A 25,893-nucleotide genomic window follows, 5' to 3' on the forward strand; every position below is an offset into this window, starting at 1 on the left:
GCCACACTGAAACTAATAGAAGAGAAAGTGGAGAAAGTGCCTTGAACACACGGACACAGGGGAAATTTCCTGAACATCAATGGCTTATGCTCTAAGATCAAGAATCGACAGAAAACTACAAAGCTTCTGTAAGGCAAAGGACACTGTCAACCGGAGAAAACAGCAACCAACAGATTGGGAAAAGATCTTTACCAATCCTACATCTGATAGAGGGCTAATATCCAAAATATACAAAGAACTCAAGAAGTTAGACTCCAGAGAATTAAATAACCATATTTTAAAAATGAGGTACAGAGCTAAGCAAAGAATTCTCAACTGAGGAATATAGAATGGCTGAGAAGTACCTAAAGAAATGTTCAACATCCTTACTCATTAGGGAAATGCAAATCAAAACAACCCTGAGGTTCTACTTCATACCAGTCAGAATGGCTTAAAAGAAACACACACACACACACACACACACACACACACACCTGAAGTGACAGCAGATGCTGTTGGGGATGTGGAGAAAGTAGAACACTCTTCCATTGTTGGTGGGATTGCAAGCTGATACAACCACTCTGGAAATAAGTCTGGAGGTTCCTCAGAAAATTAGACATAGTACTACCTGAGGTCCCAACTCTACTACTCCTGGGCATATACCTGAAAGGTGCTCCAACATATAACAAGGACACATGCTCCACTATGTTCATAGCAGCCTTATTTATAATAGCCAGAAGCTAGAAAGAACCAGATGTCCTTCAACAGAGAAGTGGATACAGAAAGTGTGGTCCATTTATACAATGGAGTACTACTCAGCTATTAAAATCAGTGACTTCGTGAAATTCTTAGGAAAGTGGATGAAACTAGAAAATATCATCCTGAGTGAAGTAACCCAATCACAAAAGAACACACATGGTATGTACTCACTGGTAAGTGGATGTTAGCCCAAAAGCTCAGAATACCCAAAACACAATTTAGAGACCACATGAAGTTCAAGAAGAAGAAAGACAAAAGTGTGCATGCTTCAGTTCTTCTTAGAAGGGGGGACAAAATACTCCCAGGAGGAAATACGAAGACAAAGTGAAGCAGAGACTGAAGGAAAGGCCATCCAGAGACTGCCACACATGGAGATCCATCCCACATGCAGTCACCAAACCTAGTCATGATTGGTGATGACAAGAAGTATATGCTGACAGGAGCCTGATATAGCTGTCTCCCGAAAGGCTCTGCCAGAGCCTGAAAATACAGAGGCGGGTGATGCTCTCACCTAACCATTGGACTGAGAACGAGGTCCCCAATGGAAGAGTTCGACAAAGGACTGAGGTTGCTGAGGGGATTTGCAACCCATAGGAAGAACAACAATATCAATCAACCACACATCTCAGAGCTCCCAGGGACTAAACCACCAACCAAAAATTACACATGGAGCAACACATGGCTCTAGCCTCATATGGAGCAGAGGATGGGCCTTGTTGGTCATCAGTGGGAAAAGAGTCCCTTGATCCTGTGAAGGCTAGATGCCCCAGTGTAGGTGAATGCCAGGGCAGGGAGGTGGTAGGGAATGGGTGCTCGGGTAGGGGAACACCTTGATGAAGGCAGGGGGTAGGGGGAAGGATAGGGATTTTCTGGAGTGGAAATTGGGAAAGGGGATAACATTTTAAATGTAAATAAAGAAAAGATTTAATAAAAGAAAAAAGTTGAATCACCTAGCCTTGTAATTAACTCAAAATTACAAGAGCAATAAATGTATTATTAAATTTAAAATTAAATTAATATAGATTAATTACAACGAATACATAACATTTACTTGTGGCTTGTAACATCTAGGATGAGAAGGGGAATCCGTTTGTACAGTGCTTACAAATAACTTCAAAGTCTTTGTGAAATTCGTGGTTCATCTTGTCAGTGGATGTCCTCTGCTTGTTGACATTTGGTTTACCAAATGTGGTTAACAAAGAAATCTTAACATATTGCTGGGAGTATACTCGTTATCCGACTGATTTCCTGTTTCTAAAGAAAAGGAAAAAAAACTGATTTAATCATGAAACACAGAAGACTTTTCTATGGGTGGCTCATGTTAAAAATTACACCTTGGTCTTCCTGGTTGCTGCCACCGAAGAGAGCCCGTGGGCAGCACCCCGCGAGCAAACTTGAGCCTGGGGACCACAGGTAAGACCAACTTGTCTGCTGCAAGAAAGCTGCCTGGTGAAATCGGGACACACAGAGGCAGAATTCCTCTAGGACCGGGCACGTCCTGTGTTTACCGGAAGTCCCACACCCGCGGATCCCGGCCCGAAGCAGCTCTCTGCTTCCAAACCCCGTGGGAAAGAGACCTCACCGCCTGGTCAGGTGGGCACTCCTGAGGCTGCAGAGCAGAAGAGACCACCAACACTTCACACCCCTGCCCACATCCCTGGCCCAAGAGGAAACTGTATAAGGCCTCTGGGCTCCAGTGGGGGAGGGCCCAGGAGCGGCAGGACCCCTGCCTGAGAGACCGCCGGAACCTGAAGGAAACAGACCGGATAAACAGTTCTCTGCATCCAAATACCGTGGGAGGGAGAGCTAAACCTTCAGAGAGGCAGACAAGCATGGGAAACCAGAAGAGACTGCTCTCTGCACACACATCTCAGGCGCCAGAGGAAAACACCAAAAGCCATCTGGAAACCTGGTGCACTGCAGCTCCCGGAAGGGGCGGCGCATATCTTCCTGTTTGCTGCCACTGCAGAGAGCCCGTGGGCAGCACCCCACGAGCGAACTTGAGCCTCGGGACCACAGGTAAGACCAATTTTTCTGCTGCAAGTGACCTGCCTGGTGAACTCAAGACACAGGCCCACAGGAACAGCTTAAGACCTGTAGAGAGGAAAAACTACACGCCCGAAAGCAGAACACTCTGTCCCCATAACTGACTGAAAGAGAGGAAAACAGGTCTACAGCACTCCTGACACACAGGCTTATAGGACAGTCTAGCCACTGTCAGAAATAGCAGAACAAAGTAACACTAGAGATAATCTGATGGCGAGAGGCAAGCGCAGGAACCCAAGCAACAGAAACCAAGACTACATGGCACCATCGGAGTCCAATTCTCCCACCAAAACAAACATAGAATATTCAAACACACCAGAAAAGCAAGATCTAGTTTCAAAATCATATTTGATCATGATGCTGGAGGACTTCAAGAAAGACGTGAAGAACTCCCTTAGGGAAACACAGGGAAACATTAATAAACAAGTAGAAGCCTACAGAGAGGAATCGCAAAAATCCCTGAAAGAATCGCAAAAATCCCTGAAAGAATTCCAGGAAAACACAATCAAACAGTTGAAGGAATTAAAAATGGAAAGAGAAGCAATCAAGAAAGAACACATGGAAACAACCCTGGATATAGAAAACCAAAAGAAGAGACAAGGAGCTGTAGATACAAGCTTCACCAACAGAATACAAGAGATGGAAGAGAAAATCTCAGGAGCAGAAGATTCCATAGAAATCATTGACTCAACTGTCAAAGATAATGTAAAGCGGAAAAAGCTACTGGTCCAAAACATACAGGAAATCCAGGACTCAATGAGAAATCAAACCTAAGGATAATAGGTATAGAAGAGAGTGAAGACTCCCAGCTCAAAGGACCAGTAAATATCTTCAACAAAATCATAGAAGAAAACTTCCCTAACCTAAAAAAAGAGATACCCATAGGCATACAAGAAGCCTACAGAACTCCAAATAGATTGGACCAGAAAAGAAACATCTCCCGTCACATAATAGTCAAAACACCAAACACACAAAATAAAGAAAGAATATTAAAAGCAGTAAGGGAAAAATGTCAAGTAACATATAAAGGCAGACCTATAAGAATCACACCAGACTTCTCACCAGAAACTATGAAGGCCAGAAGATCCTGGACTGATGTCATACAGACCCTAAGAGAACACAAATGCCAGCCCAGGTTACTGTATCCTGCAAAACTGTCAATTAACATAGATAGAGAAACCAAGATATTCCATGACAAAACCAAATTTACACAATATCTTTCTACAAATCCAGCACTACAAAGGATAATAAATGGTAAAGCCCAAAATAAGGAGGCAAGCTATACCCTAGAAGAAGCAAGAAACTAATCGTCTTGGCAACAAAACAAAGAGAATGAAAGCACACAAACATAACCTCACATCCAAATATGAATATAACGGGAAGCAATCACTATTCCTTAATATCTCTCAACATCAATGGCCTCAACTCCCCAATAAAAAGACATAGATTAACAAACTGGATACGCAACGAGGACCCTGCATTCTGCTGCCTACAGGAAACACACCTCAGAGACAAAGACAGACATTACCTCAGAGTGAAAGGCTGGAAAACAATTTTCCAAGCAAATGGTCAGAAGAAGCAAGCTGGAGTAGCCATTCTAATATCAAATAAAATCAATTTTCAACTAAAAGTCATCAAAAAAGATAAGGAAGGACACTTCATATTCATCAAAGGAAAAATCCACCAAGATGAACTCTCAATCCTAAATATCTATGCCCCTACATACGTAAAAGAAACCTTACTAAAGCTCAAAACACACATTGCACCTCACACAATAATAGTAGGAGATTTCAACACCCCACTCTCATCAATGGACAGATCATGGAAACAGAAATTAAACAGAGACGTAGACAGACTAAGAGAAGTCATGAGCCAAATGGACTTAACAGATATTTATAGAACATTCTATCCTAAAGCAAAAGGATATACCTTCTTCTCTGCTCCTCATGGTACTTTCTCCAAAATTGACCATATAATTGGTCAAAAAACGGGCCTCAACAGGTACAGAAAGATAGAAATAATCCCATGCGTGCTATTAGACCACAAGGGCCTAAAACTGGTCTTCAATAACAATCAAGGAAGAATGCCCACATATACTTGGAAATTGAACAATGCTCTACTCAATGATAACCTGGTCAAGGAAGAAATAAAGAAAGAAATTAAAAACTTTTTAGAATTTAATGAAAATGAAGGTACAACATACCCAAACTTATGGGACACAATGAAAGCTGTGCTAAGAGGAAAACTCATAGCGCTGAGTGCCTGCAGAAAGAAACAGGAAAGAGCATATGTCAGCAGCTTGACAGCACACCTAAAAGCTCTAGAACAAAAAGAAGCAAATACACCCAGGAGGAGTAGAAGGCAGGAAATAATCAAACTCAGAGCTGAAATCAACCAAGTAGAAACAAAAAGGAACATAGAAAGAACCAACAGAACCAAAAGTTGGTTCTTTGAGAAAATCAACAAGATAGATAAACCCTTAGCCAGACTAACGAGAGGACACAGAGAGTGCGTCCAAATTAACAAAATCAGAAATGAAAAGGGGGACATAACAACAGATTCAGAGGAAGTTCAAAAAATCATCAGATCTTACTATAAAAACCTATATTCAACAAAACTTGAAAATCTTCAGGAAATGGACAATTTCCTAGACAGATACCAGGTAAGGAAGTTAAATCAAGAACAGATAAACCAGTTAAACAACCCCATAACTCCTAAGGAAATAGAAGCAGTCATTAAAGGTCTCCCAACCAAAAAGAGCCCAGGTACAGACGGGTTTAGTGCAGAATTCTATCAAAGCTTCATAGAAGACCTCATACCAATATTATCCAAACTATTCCACAAAATTGAAACAGATGGATCACTACCGAATACCTTCTACGAAGCCACAATTACTCTTATACCTAAACCACACAAAGACACAACAAAGAAAGAGAACTTCAGACCAATTTCCCTTATGAATATCGACGCAAAAATACTCAATAAAATTCTGGCAAACCGAATTCAAGAGCACATCAAAACAATCATCCACCATGATCAAGTAGGCTTCATCCCAGGCATGCAGGGATGGTTTAATATAAGGAAAACCATCAACGTGATCCATCATATAAACAAACTGAAAGAACAGAACCACATGATCATTTCATTAGATGCTGAGAAAGCATTTGACAAAATTCAACACCCCTTCATGATAAAAGTCCTGGAAAGAATAGGAATTCAAGGCCCATACCTGAACATAGTAAAAGCCATATACAGCAAACCAGTTGCTAACATTAAACTAAATGGAGAGAAACTTGAAGCAATCCCACTAAAATCAGGGACTAGACAAGGCTGCCCACTCTCTCCCTACTTATTCAATATAGTTCTTGAAGTTCTAGCCAGAGCAATCAGACAACAAAAGGAGGTCAAGGGGATACAGATCGGAAAAGAAGAAGTCAAAATATCACTATTTGCAGATGATGGGATAGTATATTTAAGTGATCCCAAAAGTTCCACCAGAGAACTACTAAAGCTGATAAACAACTTCAGCAAAGTGGCTGGGTATAAAATTAACTCAAGTAAATCAGTTGCCTTCCTCTATACAAAAGAGAAACAAGCCGAGAAAGAAATTAGGGAAACGACACCCTTCATAAGAGACCCACATAATATAAAGTACCTCGGTGTGACTTTAACCAAGCAAGTAAAAGATCTGTACAATAAGAACTTCAAGACACTGAAGAAGGAAATTGAAGAAGACCTCAGAAGATGGAAAGATCTCCCATGCTCATGGATTGGCAGGATTAATATAGTAAAAATGGCCATTTTACCAAAAGCGATCTACAGATTCAATGCAATCCCCATCAAAATACCAATCCAATTCTTCAAAGAGTTAGACAGAACAATTTGCAAATTCATCTGGAATAACAAAAAACCCAGGATAGCTAAAGCTATCCTCAACAATAAAAGGACTTCAGGGGGAATCACTATCCCTCAACTCAAGCAGTATTACAGAGCAATAATGATAAAAACTGCATGGTATTGGTACAGAGACAGACAGATAGACCAATGGAATAGAATTGAAGACCCAGAAATGAACCCACACACCTATGGTCACTTGATTTTTGACAAAGGAGCCAAAACCATCCAATGGAAAAAAGATAGCATTTTCAGCAAATGGTGCTGGTTCAACTGGAGGTCATAATGTAGAAGAATGCAGATCGATCCATGCTTATCACCCTGTACAATGCTTAAGTCCAAGTGGATCAAGGACCTCCACAGCAAACCAGACACACTCAAACTAATAGAAGAAAAACTAGGGAAGCATCTGGAACACATGGGCACTGGAAAAAATTTCCTAAACAAAACACCAATGGCTTACGCTCTAAGATCAAGAATCGACAAATGGGATTTCATAAAACTGCAAAGCTTCTGTAAGGCAAAGGACACTGTGGTTAGGTCAAAACGGCAACCAACAGATTGGGAAAAGATCTTTACCAATCCTACAACAGATAGAGGCCTTATATCCAAAATATACAAAGAACTCAAGAAGTTAGACCGCAGGGAAACAAATAACCCTATTAAAAAATGGGGTTCAGAGCTAAACAAAGAATTCACAGCTGAGGAATGCCAAATGGCTGAGAAACACCTAAAGAAATGTTCAACATCTTTAGTCATAAGGGAAATGCAAATCAAAACAACCCTGAGATTTCACCTCACACCATTGAGAATGGCTAAGATCAAAAACTCAGGGGACAACAGATGCTGGCGAGGATGTGGAGAAAGAGGAACACTCCTCCATTGTTGGTGGGATTGCAAACTGGTACAACCATTCTGGAAATCAGTCTGGAGGATCCTCAGAAAATTGGACATTGAACTGCCTGAGGATCCAGCTATACCTCTCTTGGGCATATACCCAAAAGATGCCCCAACATATAAAAAAGACACGTGCTCCACTATGTTCATTGCAGCCTTATTTATAATAGCCAGAAGCTGGAAAGAACCCAGATGCCCTTCAACAGAGGAATGGATACAGAAAATGTGGTACATCTACACAATGGAATATTACTCAGCTATCAAAAACAACGACTTTATGAAATTCGTAGGCAAATGGCTGGAACTGGAAAATATCATCCTGAGTGAGCTAACCCAATCACAGAAAGACATACATGGTATGCACTCATTGATAAGTGGCTATTAGCCCAAATGCTTGAATTACCCTAGATCCCTAGAACAAACGAAACTCAAGACGGATGATCAAAATGTGAATGCTTCACTCCTTCTTTAAATGAGGAAAAAGAATACCCTTGGCAGGGAAGGGAGAGGCAAAGATTAAAACAGAGACTGAAGGAACACCCATTCAGAGCCTGCCTCACATGTGGCCCATACATATACAGCCACCCAATTAGACAAGATGGATGAAGCAAAGAAGTGCAGACCGACAGGAGCCGGATGTAGATCGCTCCTGAGAGACACAGCCAGAATACAGCAAATACAGAGGCGAATGCCAGCAGCAAACCACTGAACTGAGAATAGGACCCCCGTTGAAGGAATCAGAGAAAGAACTGGAAGAGCTTGAAGGGCCTCGAGACCCCATATATACAACAATGCCAAGCAACCAGAGCTTCCAGGGACTAAGCCACTACCTAAAGACTATACATGGACTGACCCTGGAGTCTGACCTCATAGGTAGCAATGAATATCCTAGTAAGAGCACCAGTGGAAGGGGAAGCCCTGGGTCCTGCTAAGACTGAGCCCCCAGTGAACTAGACTGGTGGGGGGAGGGCGGCAATGGGGGGAGGGTTTGGAGGGGAACACCCATAAGGAAGGGGAGGGGGGAGGGGGATGTTTGCCCGGATACCGGGAAAGGGAATAACACTTGAAATGTATATAAGAAATACTCAAGTTAATAAAAAAAATGAAAAAAAAAAAGAAAAGAAAAAAAATTACACCTTGATGCACAAATGTAAACCAGATTCCATGACCCAGGAATCCATCTGTTTACTCAACTGTTACCTAATTGGGAATTTTAAGGCCATAATTTCACCTATAAAATCAGTAAGGAAGTACACAGGGAGAAAATAAGGTAAGTAAAGGCAATGTGCATAGTATATTAGATATTATCCTGAAGGATATTCCAAAAAGCCATTGATAGATACCAAGAAATGAAAATAATGCTAGTGTGCATAACTATCCTGATTTAAAGAAAAACCACCTACTGGTGTGGAGCGCTGGAAACCAGCAGCAGAGAAAGGTAACCCTGTATCTGTTATCAAGTGATACAGGCAAGGGTAGGAATGGCCTAGATACAAAGAAATTTTATCAGGAAAGGGAAATTCAGAGGACCTGGTAAGCGCTGTGGTCTGAGGCATTGCCTAAGAGTCACAAAGACGTTAAGAAGTTTACATGGGAGGAGACACACTTCTCCCAGTGCAGCAGGGAAAATGCAGGAGACATTTCCATGGAAACAAGTATAGCTTTAATATAAACACGTAAAGAAAGTCTTGGTTACTCCAGTTACACGTATGTAATAGAGTTAAGGTCTCTGAGGAATGGGGTGGGTACAATAAAGAATTAAAAGATAGCCAGGAACCAGGCATAGTGGTTCACTTTCAATCCCCGCATTCAGGAGGCAAAGGCTGGTGGATCTCAGTGATTTGGACAGATGAGTCTACAGAGTGAATTCTAGGACAGCCAGGGCTTCACAGAGAGATCCTGTTTCAAGGGGCGGGGCAGAGTGGTGGTTATACGTAGCTTTAGTTTGGCTGTTTGTGAGGCTGAGCCCAAAGTTTGAGTTCAACCTATTCAAGCATGATGAAATGTGGCCTCGAAAAATAAAGAGGATATAATTACAGAAAACTGGTGCATCAGTCAAGTTTCCACAGAGCAACATCTCAATCGAACAAATACCCAATTAGTAAAGAGGGTTATCGGATGCTATAAAGCTTCTGAGGATAACCATCTCACAATTGCTACCTGCAACCAGTCCGCGAGGCTAGAAATTGCCTGGAAGCTGCCCGGAGAGTCGCTGGTGCAAGTCCACTTCTAATGACTAAAGACTAAGTAGTCTGACAGCCCTGAGTGATAGCCTCAGGGAAAATTCCACCAGCTCAGACGAAGAGACTAACTTGTGTGTTTGTGGCTTCTGTGTCACGTGCAGCCCCAGCTCCTGGATTGTGCCATTTACATTCAAGGATAGCGATATTGGTTAGACGCTTCATCACTGTAAGAGTAAGTGAGGGAAATGTTTTGACTCAAAGTTTCAGAGATTTTGAGCCAAGGTTTGCTGAACCCATTGCTTTGGCTTCAAGAGAAAATGTAATGGAGACTGCTCACTTCCAAGGGTCTGAAAAACAGAGTAACAAGGTAAAATGGACAGAGCTAGACTCTTCAGCAGTGCATCCTGAAGGGACATGTTTCCTCCAAAAAGGTCCTACTTCCTGATTCCCTCCTATGCCCCTGTTTTCCAAGATCCTATTCAAGTTTTGAACTTATCAAGGGATTAAGGCATTGATTAGGTCTGAGACTTCCTGACTTGTCTCTAGGCAAATCTTCACAGACACACCCAGAGGGTGTGCTTGATCAGTTACCAGTGTGTATCTCAGTCTAATCCAGATCAAGATTAATCATTGCAATGTGTCCCCACTCAGTTCACTGAGCCACTTACCAGGCCTCTCTAGAAACACCCTCTCAGGCACACCTAGAAGAATGTTCCAACAGTCTATTCCTGTGTTGATTCCACTGAGAAGACAACCAAGGTTATATACCACAGCTAGAAAGATCACTGGTTTTCCCAAGTGATCAATTGGAGGTTAATGAAAAAAAACCAAAATACTGAAACACAAAAGAGCTAAAAGAAGTAAAATAAGAACAATAAGTAGGTGACTTATGCCTATCATATGTTAGAGCATCATTACCTGCAATATCCCAGGTTTCAGTGAGTGGGTAAGCAGATCAGCAACACAAAGCTGGTAATACAATGGATATTATTCAACATTTGAGACAGAAAAAATCCTGGAGATTCTAGGTGTGTGAGAACAACCCAATAATAGCAACTCAGAGACTCAGCCAGGAGGAGGATGACTTCCTGTCCAGCCTGGGCTTTGTAGTAAGTATAAAAACAGGCCTGATTGCATAGAAGAAACTGTCTCATAAAAAAGAAAAGAAAAAGAAAGAAAGAAAAAAGAAAAGAGACAAGAAAGAAAGAAAGAAAGAAAGAAAGGAAGGAAGGAAGGAAGAAAGAAGAAAAGATGTTTGCAAAAGTAAATTGTGACATTTCCTTCAACCTGAATTAATGTTGAGGACATTATGCTGAGTGAAATAAGCATACAAAACCAGTCAGACATACGGTACTTAATTATGTGATGCGCTTAGAGTAGTCAAAATCATAAACTCAAAAAGAAAAAGAAAATCGTGGCTCCCCAAGCCTGCGAGGAGAGAAAAATTATTTATCATTAATTATTTAATGAATGTGTAATCTCAGCTTCACAAGATTAAAAACAGCCCTGGAGGTGACAGTTGTGATGGTTCAAAACGAAGACTTTCTTATGAACACACTTCCTGCCACTTAACTGTACACACGTAAAAATGGTAAAGATTTACAGATTTTATGCTGTGTATATTTTACCAAAATAAAAGAATAAAACACCCAAAATAACTAGGGCAAAGATATGCATTATGAATGCAAAGGAGAAGGAAGGAAGGGAGAGTGTATTGATATCAAATGACATAGAGCTCCATTAAAATTTGAAACTTGGGAAAGACAGCTCTTTTAAATTTATGAATAAACATTACCATTTATAATCTCAAAACATAACAAACCTTTGGGTATACTTTCCCAAGGTGCCGGTAGGAATCCTTTCCATGCAGCACGCAAGCCAGCAAAATCACTGGGCCTACTACACTCTATTATTTTATGCACCCTGACTCCAATACACGATGTTTGTAAACCTGGACACGTTTCCATAATGTGACCCTTAAAGTTTAAGCAGTATTAACTGTCAACTCTTGAATGAGAAGACATACTTATGAAGCAAGCAGGTATCCCTCAGAATTAGCAAGAGGCTCACTGACACCGAGACGGCTGTCTACCGTCATGAATGTGGGGGGAAAGAAAACCAATAAATAACACCACTAAGCTGCCACCTTCTGCAAGCAAGAATAAAACTTTAAGACTCGTGTGGTCCAAATGGCTCTCCACAAAGTTAACGTAAAAAAGTTGGTGCGCAGATGAAACGCAGACTAGTTTCTTGACTTAACAAGGAGCACAGCCAAGATGTATCCAACTGAATTGGAAACCCCTGTCTCCGGAGCCAGAACTAGAAGCTAGATGAATCTAGGTTCATTGAAAGGGATGAGCACAAAGTCATTTAAACTTTAATGCAGAATTTTAATATGCGAAGTGTTCTAATTATTGTGTTGGCAGAGCATGAGAAAGCAGGATGAGATCCTGCCGTGCCACTTGATCCGAACACGGAGCCCTTTCTCGTCAGACGCCCATGCCCCATCTGATGACACAGATCTACCTTTATATGCATCTTCCCAAGAAGGTACCTGGCCTTTACTCTACTGGCAATTGTAGCTTCTGGCTGTTGACAGACTTCAGTCGTACTTTCCTACAACATGCATTTACACATGTAAACTTTCATGTTTGCTTTAAAAATAGGACTTTGGATTCATCGGGTGTTTCTTCTGAGTAAAATAAAATTTTACCTGGATTGATAGTTAAATACATACATAAATATGCAATTTAAAAAAAAAGAGAGACATGATTCCTCAGTCTAAACCAGATGTGTCTGTTGCGCCTGGCATGTATGGTGCTCACATTAGCATTCGTAAATGTTAGTTGCACGGAGCCATATTGGATTTGGGCCTAGCCGCTTTTTGACTGCATGGTTCAAAGTGACTCTGGGCTGTTTGGCCACAGAGACTCACCCCGAAGATGACTGCCATAAATCTTAAGATTGTTGGATAAAGCCTCTCCCATGAATTTATGGCACAGGAGTATAACATTCAAGGGATGCCTCAGCTCGAGCAGATACCAGTTATCTCCTCAGTCAACACCCAGTGTCTCCACCACCTGACCTCATCGCCTGACTTCTTTGCCTCCAGCTATCACTGCCTATACCCTCATCTCCCCCTCCTTCATATTTCACAAAGGTCACTCCCCCTACCTGAAAGCCTTAAAAGCTGCAATGTTCATCCCAATAAACGAGACCTTGACAACAGAACTTTTGCTTGGTCTCCTTCTTCTCTTCACCCCCATTTTGGCCCACAGGTAGAAAGCCTCTTCGGGACCCTGAATAACTGGGTCCCCGCTGGCAGGGACAAGTGGCGCCCGAACAGGGACCCCGAAGCAAGGCCGACTACAGGACGACGGAGATAAGAGAGCTGCAGCGGGAATCGAGGACTCTTCAGGCCGTATAGCTCGTGCGTCGCTGGAGAGGGAGGTAAGGACTGGTCGAATAATTGTCGTCTAATTGCCATGGGGAAGGTATTGTCTAAGAAGGCTTGTTTCATAAGAGAAATCAAGCGTTTACTCAGGGAGAGAGGAATAAGAGTTAAGAAAAAGGATTTAATCAATTTTTTTTGTTTCATAGATGAAAAATGTCCTTGGTTAATTTTAAGTGGCCCCGATATTCACCCCCATACTTGGAATAAGGTTGGTCAGGAGATTAATAGGCTTTTGAAAGCCAGCGACCCAGTGTCCGCGGCTTTTTCCAGTTACTGGGGTATCATTAGAGACATTATAATAGATGCTGAGGAAGGAGGCCAGAGTGCCCGCCTCCTAGCTGTCGCAGAGGACTTCTTACAAGCCTCCCAGCCGGCTGGCTTCACCTAACAATGAAAAAGAAAACAGGGAGCCGCATTCTCCCTGCCCTTCCATTGTTATTGATATGCCTGGGGGTGAGGGAAATCCCTCATCCAAAGCCTTATGCTCTCTAGAAGACCCCAAGATGTCCAAAAATTCAAAGACCATTTATCCTTCTCTTAAAGAATTTTCTGGGAAAAACAAATGCTCTGAGTCAGGTCTAGATCCCGCCTCTGAGGCCGAATTAGAGGAGGAAGCTGCCAGGTATGAGAAAGAGAGATATGGTCCCGAGCCACAGGAGACTCAGATCTTCTTCACTCGGAGGTCTGGGCCTGTCTGCCTCCCACCTTATCTACCCCCTATATCGTCAGCCCCACCTGCACCTCTACCGGTCACAGTAGTGGAGGAACTGACTCAGACTAAGACTGCACTTCAAGCACAAATTACTGGGCTTAAACAGATCTTACACCTACAGCAAGAATTGGGGGATCTTACACTAGAAATCCAGGATTTACAAGAGACCATGACTAAGGGACAGTATGCCCAAAAAGGGCCAGCTAAAGCCAGTAGAAAACCCCAACCAAAACTAACTTTCCCAGTTATGACTAGGGCACGCGCCAGACAGGCCAGGGATGAGTCTGAGTTAAACAGTACTAGAACACTAAATAGGTCGGCCAGAGACGAGCGCGAGCCAGACAGTACTAATCGTAACCGTAATGAGGAACAAGAAAGTGAAGAAGAAAATGACTATGAGGAGGGACCCTCAGATTCGGAAGAGGAAAGCCCTGATCAGGATGAGGGTGGGACCTCGTGTCCCGTATACAAGAAACTTAAACTCAAACACATAAAGGAATTACATTCAGCTGTTAAAAATTATGGTATGAATGCCCCCTTTACCTTGGCTATCCTAGAAGGACTTTCGGGGTCTGGGTATTTGACCCCTAGTGAATGGACCAAGGTAGTACAATCTGTCCTCACTAGAGGACAATATTTGACTTGGAAATCTGAATTTATTGATAAAGCGGAGAGCCTTGCTGCTAGAAACAGAAACAATCCCTTAAGTAAATCTGCTTCCTGGACGGCAGATAAGCTATGTGGGAGGGGCTCATTTGCCTCTGAGGAAAAACAGCTGGGGCTGTCTCCCGGTGTACTCGCACAAACGGCGCAGGCGGCTTTGTCCGCTTGGAGAGCAGTCCCCGCTACAGGGGCGCTCACCACCCCCTTAACTAAAATAATCCAGGGGGCACAAGAGCCCTATGCTCAATTTGTAGGGAGCCTACAAGAAGCAGCTGAAAGAATCCTAGGTAAAAATGAAAGTGAAGGGCTTCTCGTTAGACAGCTTGCTCTCGAAAATGCTAACTCGGCGTGTAGAGCCGCACTTCGAGGCAAGACCAAAGACCTTGATATCCCAGGCATGATTAAACTTTGCAAGGATGTCGACTCTTTTTCTCACCAAGTATCTAAATCTATCAGCCTGGCAATTGGGGCTGTGTTCCAAAGAGCTGGAGATTCTGGTCACCCTAGAGGCAGAACATGTTTCAAATGTGGACAACCCGGTCATTTTGCTAGAGAATGCAACATCCCAAAACCTAGCCAGTCCCCCAGCCCTGCTGGATGGCCCACTGCCCCGAGGGTTTGTCCCCGCTGCAGGAAAGGCCGTCACTGGGCCAGGGAATGTCAGTCTAAGACTGACATTAGTGAACAAACCCTCCCTGCGGTCCAGGGAAACGAGCGGGGGGCCCCACAATGGGGCCCCTATCCACGGGTGACCACCCGCCCCCAAGTGCAGCATCAAGCTCCTGCAACGCCAACTTATCCCGGGCAACAGCAGGAAGTGCAGGAGTGGACCTGTGTTCCTCCACCACCAGGATTATAACCCCTGAGGAAGGCACTGTTATCATAGAATCTGGAAAGTTGGGCCCCCGCTGCCTGGCATGTTTTTCTTAATAATTGGGCGAGCCTCGAGTGCTCTTCAAGGACTTGTCATCCTTCCCTCTGTAATAGATGCTGATTATTCTGGAGAAATAAAATTTCTAGCCACTGCCACGCAGGGCCCCTTAACGATTAGAGCCGGACAACGCATTGCACAGGCCTTACCGCTTCCCTTCATGGGGCAGTTCCCTCATAAAGTAAAGGGGTGTGGTTCTTCCTCCCCTGGCTCTTCAGATGTTTATTGGGTGCAAAAATTAACTGATGAAAGACCCATGATGTCTCTTTGGCTTGATGGCAAACAATTTCAGGGCCTTTTAGATACAGGGGCGGATACAACAGTGCTCTCCTCTAGACACTGGCCCTCAACCTGGCCCCTTAAGGCTACTGCCACACATTTAAAAGGGATAGGTCAAACACAGGATACACTCCAAAGTTCAAAGCTCCTGACCTGGAAAGATAAAGAGAATAATATAGGCACAGTTAGGCCATTTGTAGTTTCTGGACTCCCTGTTAACCTCTGGGGAAGGGATATTCTTTCCCAGATGGGGGTGATGATGTGTAGTCCCAATGAGGTCATTACTAACCAAATGTTAAGGACAGGATTCCTCCCTGGAAAAGGATTAGGTAGAAATGAACAGGGAATCACAGAACCCTTGACTCCCACACCCAAAACAGATAGAGGAGGTTTAGGAGCAGACCTTTTTTCATAGAGACCGCTGTTCCTCCTGCACTCCAGGCTGATAAAATATCTTGGAAGTCAAATGATCCAGTCTGGATCGATCAGTGGTCCATGCCTCAAGAAAAGGTTCAAGCGGCCCTACAGTTGGTGCAGGAACAATTATTACAAGGGCACCTTGAACAGTCCACTTCGCCTTGGAACACCCCTATTTTTGTCATAAAAAAGAAAAATGGTTCTTGGAGATTGTTACAAGACCTTAGAGCGGTTAATAAAACTATGGTCCCTATGGGGGCCCTACAACCTGGCTTGCCTTCTCCAATAGCTATTCCTAGAGACTTTTATAAAATAGTCATTGATATAAAAGATTGTTTCTTTTCTATTCCCCTTCATCCAGAGGATTGTGCCCGCTTTGCCTTTTCTATCCCTGTCATTAACCATGTGGGCCCTAATCCCCACTTTCAGTGGCGAGTGTTACCACAGGATGGCTAATAGCCCCACCCTATGTCAAAGGTATGTGGCCCAAACTATAGATCCAATAAGGCTGCGTTTCCCCTCTGCTTACATCATTCATTACATAGATGATATCTTGGTTTCCTCTGCTTGTTTACAGGAAACTCAAAAACTAGCCCAAATTATTGTTCTGGCCTTACAAAAAAGGGGTTTCACCATTGCCCCTAAAAAAATTCAGACGCAATATCCCTTTTTGTTTCTTGGATTCCAATTAGAACCTACATCCATTTATTCTCAAAAGCTAACAATTAGAAGATCGCAGCTACATACCTTAAATGATTTTCAAAAACTTTTGGGTGATATTAATTGGCTTAGACCTTACCTTAAGCTAACCACCGGTGATTTAAAACCTCTATTTGCAATTCTGAAGGGTAGCCCTGATCCTAATTCCATTAGGGTTCTGACTCCCGAGGCTGAAAAGTCCCTACTAAAGGTTGAACAGGCTATCAGCCAACAATTCATAGGTTATTTCAGCCCCTCCAAGACACTGTATCTGATCCTTTTCGCTACAAGGTTTACACCCACAGGCCTCCTATGGCAAGATAATCATCCACTAATGTGGATCTACCTGCCTGCAACCCCCCCTAAAATACTTCCTACTTATCCCTCCTTAATTTGCCAGACCATTTTCTTGGGGCTTAAGCTGGCTACTCGCCATTTTGGCTGCGATCCCGATATTATTATTTCTCCATATTCACAGGAGCAGCTTGCTTGGCTGCAGCACAGACATGATGACTGGACAGTCCTGCTGTCTATTTATCAGGGAACATTTGATACTCATTTACCAGGAGATAAATTATTACAGTTCCTCCATGTTACCCCCTTTGTCTTCCCAAAGGTTACACAGCTGAAACCTATACCAAATGCCTTAACTGTCTTCATAGATGGATCTAAGAATGGAAAGGCCTCCTTTGTTGTTAAAGATCAAGTTTTTTTTTGTCCATACCCCATACGCTTCTGCCCAATTAGTAGAACTTTATAGTGCTTTAGAAATATTTAAATTAATAAATCAATCATTTAACCTTTTTTCTGATAGCCATTATGTAGTCAGAGCTCTCCGAGTCTTGGAGACTGTCTCTACTATACAACCCTCAACACCTACCTTTAAACTATTTTCAGAAATACAAAAACACATAAGGGCCCGGCCAAACCCATTCTTTGTGGGCCATATCAGAGCCCACTCGAATCTGCCCGGTCCTTTAACCAAAGGTAATGATTTAGCTGACAGGGCCACTAGACTGACAATGATTGCTTCTCTTAGTGATTCCTTACAAGAAGCACAGATGGCACATTCACTCCATCACCTTAATGCTCAAACATTGCGGCTTAAGTACAAAATTACTAGAGAACAAGCCAGACAAATTGTCAAAAATTGTAAAAACTGCCTGACCCTACTTCCTGAGCCACACATTGGGGTTAATCCCAGGGGCCTTATCCCGGGAGAAATATGGCAAATGGATGTCACCCATGTCCCATCTTTTGGAAAACTAAAATTTGTACATGTTACCATTGATATCTTTAGTGGGTTCATATGTGCCTCTGCACACACAGGAGAGGCCACAAAAGATGTTATTGCTCATATGCTCTACACATTTTCTGTTATGGGACAACCCAAAATGCTAAAAACGGATAATGGGCCTGGCTATGTTAGTCATAAATTTAAACAATTTTGCTCCCAATTTCAAATAAAACATATTACAGGCATACCTTATAACCCTCAGGGACAAGGAATTGTGGAACGAGCACATCAAACCCTTAAGAATACACTGTTAAAGCTTACTGCCCAAGAAATTCTTTATTCTCTTAAAGGCAGCGCAAAATTTTTATTATCCCATGCCCTTTTTGTTTTGAATTTCTTAACTTTGGATAATCAAGGGCGTTCAGCCGCCGATCGCTTATGGCACCCCTCAACCAAGATGGATCACGCTCACGTTCTTTGGAAGGACCCCCTAACTGGACAGTGGCAGGGTCCTGACCCTGTGATAGTCTGGGGAAAAGGGTCCGCCTGTATTTATAACTCTAAAGAGGGGGGAGCCAGATGGCTCCCTGAAAGATTAATAAAGCTTTACAATAAATTTCAAACAAATTCCAAGACTGATAAAGCCTTATAACAAATTCCAGGGTGGCGCCTGAGAAAAATGCATGTTTTCTTTTTCAGAGCAATGAAGCTCTACTGGATTCTACTGAAACTTCTCTTTCTAATTGTGCTGACATCTGGAACGTCAAGCCCCTATCAGATTTGGAATTACACCTGGGTAATTATAAATGAGGCCGGAGATACCGCCTTTACCACCTCCCACACTGGCCCTAACCCCACCTGGCCACAATTAACTCCAGATTTTTGTAAACTAGCTGCAGGAGGAAATTCTTACTGGGGCCTCGAAGACAAATACTTACCCCTAATTGAAGCCCCTCATGGGTCTAGTTTTAATGAAAGATATGTCGGTTGTGACACTGTCCATCGACGCACCAACATTAGGGAAACTGACTTTTATGTCTGTCCCAGATCCCACAGAGATCGCTCCCTAAACTATAAGTGTGGATACAGGGATCAATTCTATTGTGCCTCCTGGGGGTGTGAAACCACAGGAGACGCATACTGGAAACCTACCTCCTCTTGGGATTATATCACAGTAAAAAAGGGGTGGCACAATTCTAACAGAAACAGTACTCTAACCCAGGAATGCCGGAACACTGAGCCTTCCAAGGGCTGGTGCAACCCTCTTACAATAACTTTTACTGATGCTGGGAAAAAGATCACCCCAGAAAACTGGCATAGGGGGTTTGAGTGGGGTCTCCGGATGTATGTTGCCAATAGAGACCCCGGAGTAACCTTCAAAATTAGATTATTTAAAACCACCCCCAACTTACATAAGGCCTCCATTGGACCTAACCCTCAATTGCATAGCCAGGGTTCCTTGCCGCCCAGGGTGGTGACTCAGCCCCCCTTTAACACCTCTAGTCCTCCAACTACCCTTTTTCAGCCCACCATACCTGTTGGGCCAATGTCCCCCACAACCCTGATTTTATCTGTTCTTAACGCCTCAGCTCTTGCCTTGGTATATCATGAACAGGAAACAAATACCTCTATTTATGAGGAATGCTGGATGTGTTTTTCAGCTAACCCTCCTTTCTATGAGGGTATAGCCACTTTTGGCAACATCACATATACTAATAACACTGGTGGTCTCTCTTGGAACACCATAGAACTCACTATCACAGAAGTCTCAGGGATAGGAAGCTGCCTCCTCGGGAAGAACATGCTCCTCCCTAAACAATTATTAGAAATATGTAATCATACCATAATCGTTGACAATCAAAATACATATTTACAAGCCCCCAAGTATACTTATCTAGCATGTTCCACTGGTCTAACCACATATGTTATAACATCTCAATTTTTAAAGACTAAAGATTACTGTGTGCTGGTTCAATTATTTCCCAGACTCAGCATACATCAGCCAGAGACTTTTCTTAAATCCTGGGAAAAGGGCTCGGATATGCCTCACAAGGTAAAAAGAGAATCAGTAACTGCCATCACTCTCGCCGTTCTCCTAGGTCTAGGGGCCGCGGGTGCAGGCACTGGCATCGCTTCCCTCGTTACTTCCCATCAATACTATAACCAGCTTAGTGAAGCCATAGATAAGGATATTGCTGAATTAAGAGATGGATTAGCTAACTTAAAAGACTCAGTTGCCTCGTTGTCTGAAGTAGTCTTACAAAATAGAAGAGGCCTAGACTTAATCTTCCTACAACAAGGAGGACTTTGTGCAGCCTTAAAAGAGGAATGCTGTGTTTATGTAGATAAGACTGGACTTGTAGAAGACAATCTAAAAAAGGTGAGAGATAGCCTAGAAAAACGAAGGAGAGAGAGAGAACAACAAGAGTCTTGGTACCAAAACTGGTTTTCTACATCCCCATGGCTCTCTACCTTGTTGCCCTCAATTTTGGGACCCCTTGTGGGCCTACTTTTGTTGATTTCCTTTGGTCCTTGGGCCTTCCAACGACTTACACGCTTTATTAAATCACAAATAGATTCTGCTTTGCCTAGAAATTCTGTTTCAGTACATTATCATCGCTTGGAGACCGGAACAGCTGAGGAGAACCAGAGAGACAACGAACAAGATGAGGTGCCTACAACTTGTCGGGAGAGGCTCAATTTCCACAATCTCTTATATTAATGCCATCTGGCCTTTGCTCTTTCGCCCCTGGGCTCAAGTGAGAGGAATGAGAAGATGACCTGATGTAGCTATCCTCAGGGACGGGCAACTTCCTCTGACCCTTGACCAATCTAAGACAGGAACCTTGGGGGCGACAAGGTGATCCTATGACAGATAAGGCTGGGGTTTCAGAGGTCGATCCTAAGACAGAGGTGGCTACACCCCGTTTAAACGTGCGGGCCGGTCAAATGTTCCTCTGCCCAGTTTCTCCCCCAATAACACACACGTATAGCCCAGAACGGTGTGTTACAGCATAAGTTCATTCCTAGCCATTGGGGTGCAGTCCTAACTGCAAGAGTGGCTCACCATGGCCGAGCTGGGCACTCTGTGAGGCATGTCTGATCTCTCTCAGACCACTACTTCAACCTAATGGTTTTTTTTTTTTAAAGAAAAATGGGGGAGATGCACGGAGCCATATTGGATTTGGGCCTAGCCGCTTTTTGACTGCATGGTTCAAAGTGACTCTGGGCTGTTTGGCCACAGAGACTCACCCCGAAGATGACTGCCATAAATCTTAAGATTGTTGGATAAAGCCTCTCCCATGAATTTACGGCACAGGAGTATAATATTCAAGGGATGCCTCAGCTCGAGCAGATACCAGTTATCTCCTCAGTCAACACCCAGTGTCTCCACCACCTGACCTCATCGCCTGACTTCTTTGCCTCCAGCTATCACTGCCTATACCCTCATCTCCCCCTCCTTCATATTTCACAAAGGTCACTCCCCCTACCTGAAAGCCTTAAAAGCTGCAATGTTCATCCCAATAAACGAGACCTTGACAACAGAACTTTTGCTTGGTCTCCTTCTTCTCTTCACCCCCATTTTGGCCCACAGGTAGAAAGCCTCTTCGGGACCCTGAATAACTGGGTCCCCGCTGGCGGGGACAGTTAGTATGCCAGGAAAGAGAATGTCACGCCATAAGCTTAGGTTCTATTAATGATGCAAGTACAAATGATACAGGAATGCTGGCTTGGCAATATCTTTCTCAGAAGACACAGGCGAGTATAGAAACATTGGTTTCTACTGTTGTGTACTCTATGTTTCCACTCTATGTATGGTGCAGTCAGCCCTGCTCATTAGTGACCACGGAGTCATTTCTCTGTTGGTGCAATAATTTCCAGTTAGGGCAATGAGTAATTATTGACTCGTGAAATAAGTTAAGAAGCATCCACCCCTTTCGATTCTCTATGAGAAATGTGTGAAACTAATATTAACCCCCATGCAAATGGGAAGTAGGGTGCCCCAGTAAAAGCACATGTACCAACTCACGTACTCTTTTTTTTTTAAATTAACTTGAGTATTTCTTATTTACATTTCGAGTGTTATTCCCTTTCCCGGTTTCCGGGCAAACATCCCCCTAATCCCTCCCCCTCCCCTTCTTTATGGATGTTCCCCTCCCCATCCTCCCCCCATTGCCGCCCTCCCCCCAACAATCTAGTTCACTGGGGGTTCAGTCTTAGCAGGACCCAGGGCTTCCCCTTCCACTGGTGCTCTTACTAGGATATTCATTGCTACCTATGAGGTCAGAGTCCAGGCCTAGTTATTCAATTTTTCTTGGTTTGAGTGTGTGTAGTTTATAGAGTTCCATGAACTGGTCCATTTGTTTCAAGTTGACAAATTTAAGAACAGTAAGCTCTCTCCATGCAAGTTCCCCTCATTGTCCTGATGGTCCTGGCATCCTCTGGTTCATTCCTTTCATGGTGGCTGTGCTTTCGTAATTTCTAACATCATTACTCTTATTAGAGGAGTATCTGTAGGTTGATGTCATTATGTAGGTGAAGGTGGGTACAGGATAGAATGAGTGAGGCCTGTCATTGGACAAGAAAGAAGGATGGGCAGGAGAAAAGTTTTAGAAGAGGAGGAGACTGGAGAAGAGAGCAGCTGAGAGAACATGGAGGCAGATGTTAAGATTTCTCTCTGCACATTTACAGGTTGTTATGACTTTTCTTAAGGGGTGGATGTGTACAGGATTTCGTGTATCTAGATGAGCAAACTGTATCTTATCTGGGTGGGCAGTTTATATCCTTACCAATTGGTTGCAAGTTAACCGAGTGGATGTATTGTACATTGAGTATTTAACACATAAATCTGGTTGTTGGGTTCCAGTTTGCTCAGTAGTGATTCCACCGGGTGTTGGGAGTGTGAACAGAGTTTGTGACAGGAAGCCATGCTAAGCTATAGAATGCTTGGGATTCTATAACTTAGGTTATAGCATGGCATGGGGCCATGCTAACATGGCCCATGGAATGCAGTGTGAGTCTCAGGTGTGGTAACAACCGCCAAGGGGACAGTGTGTGAAAGTGGTAACAGAGAAAGAGCAAGAGCACGCAGATCCTGCTCGGAGTAGGAACCCACAGGAACCAGGTCTCATGCCTTTTTTAATTTTACTGCAACAGGTATCCAAATTACAAATTACTGGGATTTTCTTGTTTCTCCCCCCCGTATGGAAAAACAGTTTGATTTCAGCTTCTCTACTGTCCATTTCATTTTCATTATTTCTATTCTGATTGCCATTCTCTTTTAACAGACTGTTTTGGACTCATTTTACTTTGTTTTAAGGTCTCTTTTTTGTTTGTTTTCTTGCTTTCTTGCTTTTTTTTTTTCAGAAATTGTTTTTCTATGTAGTTCTGGCTGTCCTGGAAATCACAAGGTAGACCAGACTGGCCTTGGAGTCACATAGATCCACTTGCCTCTGCCTCCAGAGTGGTAGGATTAAAGGTGTGTGCCACTCTGCCACCAGCGATTTCTTAATGTAGAACTTAGGGTTATTAATTTAAAGACTTCCCTCTTCCAATGTGACCATTTAATACTATGGACTGCCATCAGGACAGCTTTCATTGCCTGTCACAAATTGTGTGTGTGTGTGTGTGTGTGTGTGTGTGTGTGTGTGTGTGTGTAAGTATTTAAAATATTTTAAGAATTTCTGTTTGAATCATGGGTTGTTATAAAGGGTCCTTTTTGTTTGTTTGTTTTCTGTTATTGATCTCAGGTTATGCTCAAAAAAGTTCAGAGTAAAATCTGTGTATGATAAAAGCCACTCCTTGGAATGAACATAACACATCTAATGTATTTGTGGACCTATAAAAAACATTGGGGAAGAGAGTGACAGTGTTATACATTGGGTAAAAATTGCTGTCCTTTACAAAGAAGTTAAAAGAGAAAGAGTTTGAAGGAAAAAAAACATATGTCTCATTTAGAGGGAAGAAAGCCGCACCACATATGGGGAGGTTGGAGAGTTATAGGTTCAGGTCCTAAATACAGATTATCTTGGGTTATTTGGGCTCTTTTAACTTCACCTCTGTGTGTAAGCTAACATCTTTGTAACAATTAGGTAAATCTTTTAATGCAGAAACAAACCACTAGCTCCCACCAACCATGTGACTAACAATGTCAGGAGATAGCAAGGGCTACCAGCTGGGATGTCCTGCTCTTCTGTAATCTGCCTCCCTGGTATTTCAATGATTGGATTTGAACAGTGTATTGATTTATTATTTCCTTTGTTCTATGTTCTTCGTTCTTGCTGAAACTGTTACCTAGTTGAAACATGGAATTCTGGGTAACCTGAATCTGCACCTGAATCTGTCACTCATATTTGGTTACAGAGAGTAAACAATGCATTATCCCCTTTGAGGAGAGAGTATTGTTTTTGCACTGACTTTGCTAGCAGAAATGAGACTCAAAACTCAGAAATGTTTTCTATCCCTCATTGGTAAAAGCTAACAGTGAGCAGGCATATGGGCGACAAAGACTCATTACTATTCTGCCTTGAGGCATGAATGCACTCAACAATGTGGCCAGCATATCTGTTGTCAGAATCTCTAAGCTGATTAAGTTGTCAAAGAGAAAGAAAGCAATTAAAGTTTTGGCTCTATAAGTCCTTCTAACTGGACAAAGTAGCCTCGTATACATGACAGATCCCAGAAATAAATCACGGGACTTTTCCCCAGAGAACCCCAAGCATTTGAACACGCTTGTTTGTACAGCAAAGCCAGCATTGCTTGTTGGTCTTGCCTGTCATTAGTCTCTGCCTCCCACATTCTCTGGTTGGTTGTAAACCTTTTCAGCCTCACAGCTTCTCCACACACAGTGTTCCACTGGTTGACCCGAGAGCAATGAAGCAAAAATTCTGAAACATTCTAAATTTTGCTACAGGAGTTAGGCGGCAACAGAAAACACATAAGGAAGTCACAACTATTGGTGGAAACAATAAAAGACCATCACATATTTCTAACTATATACTGAAACTTTGACCTAAACCCCATTGTGGACTGCCAGACTATTAACTCCAATCAGTCAAAAGCAGCAATTACTTCTTATGTTCAGTCATCAGATCCAAAGTCCCATGTTTAGATCACTCCAATATGTCTTGTCTGGCCAATGCAAGTTCAGTAGAAACAGTTTGTTTTCTTTTCCTGATTCTTTATTATAAAAATGTTCTTCTTCAGAATGGACATGTAACTCAGTGGCTGAGTGCTTGCCTAACAGTTATGAGACACTAGGGTTAGTCCTCAGCGCTGCCAAACAAAACCAAACCAAAGAAAACACCAAGAATGTTCTCACTTTAGACCCAGCATTTTCCAACCTAGCCTTGCTTTTGAGAATTTCTGCCAGGTCCTTGTGCTTCTATGTATAACATCTTCAATGGCTCATAAGCCTTCCATGTCAGAGATCTCTCAGTTTCTATAGCTTTCACAAGGAGATGGAAAGGAATTGGGTGACATTCACTGCAAAGAGAGAAGCCTTATAGCAGGTCTGTGAAAGTGAAGTTGTACCAGCTGTGAAGGAGAGAGAAGGCCCTGCATGGAGATGGCATGCATCTTCCACCAAAGACATCGATTACCGTGATGGTTACTTTTAAATGTCAACTTGTCACAGCTTAACATCAACTGGACAGAGACCCTCCTTGAAGAATTATCCAGAATAGTTTGGCCTGTGGACAGGAGATTGGTCACGATTGCTAATTGAAGCAGGAAGGGCAAACC

General features: G+C 42.8%; 1 long non-coding RNA gene across 5 annotated transcripts; it reads right to left on the bottom strand.

Annotated features, from left to right (window-relative positions):
• Positions 1-1,768: 1,768 nt before the first annotated feature.
• Positions 1,769-21,795, bottom strand: LOC134478959 (uncharacterized). 5 transcript variants are annotated; one of them, XR_010051783.1, is made up of 4 exons: positions 20,623-21,795; positions 16,201-16,386; positions 15,668-15,950; positions 1,769-1,992 (listed from the first exon to the last, which is right to left on the bottom strand). It is a non-coding gene; the product is annotated as an uncharacterized LOC134478959 (long non-coding RNA). The 5 variants fall into 5 exon arrangements; XR_010051782.1 differs by lacking the exon at positions 1,769-1,992 and adding an exon at positions 19,089-19,221 and having other exon boundaries at positions 15,726-15,950; XR_010051785.1 differs by lacking the exon at positions 1,769-1,992 and adding an exon at positions 19,089-19,961 and having other exon boundaries at positions 15,726-15,950.
• Positions 21,796-25,893: the final 4,098 nt, after the last annotated feature.

This window comes from Rattus norvegicus, chromosome 5 (genome assembly GCF_036323735.1).
Source record: "Rattus norvegicus strain BN/NHsdMcwi chromosome 5, GRCr8, whole genome shotgun sequence".
Classification (NCBI taxonomy): Eukaryota; Metazoa; Chordata; class Mammalia; order Rodentia; family Muridae; genus Rattus; species Rattus norvegicus.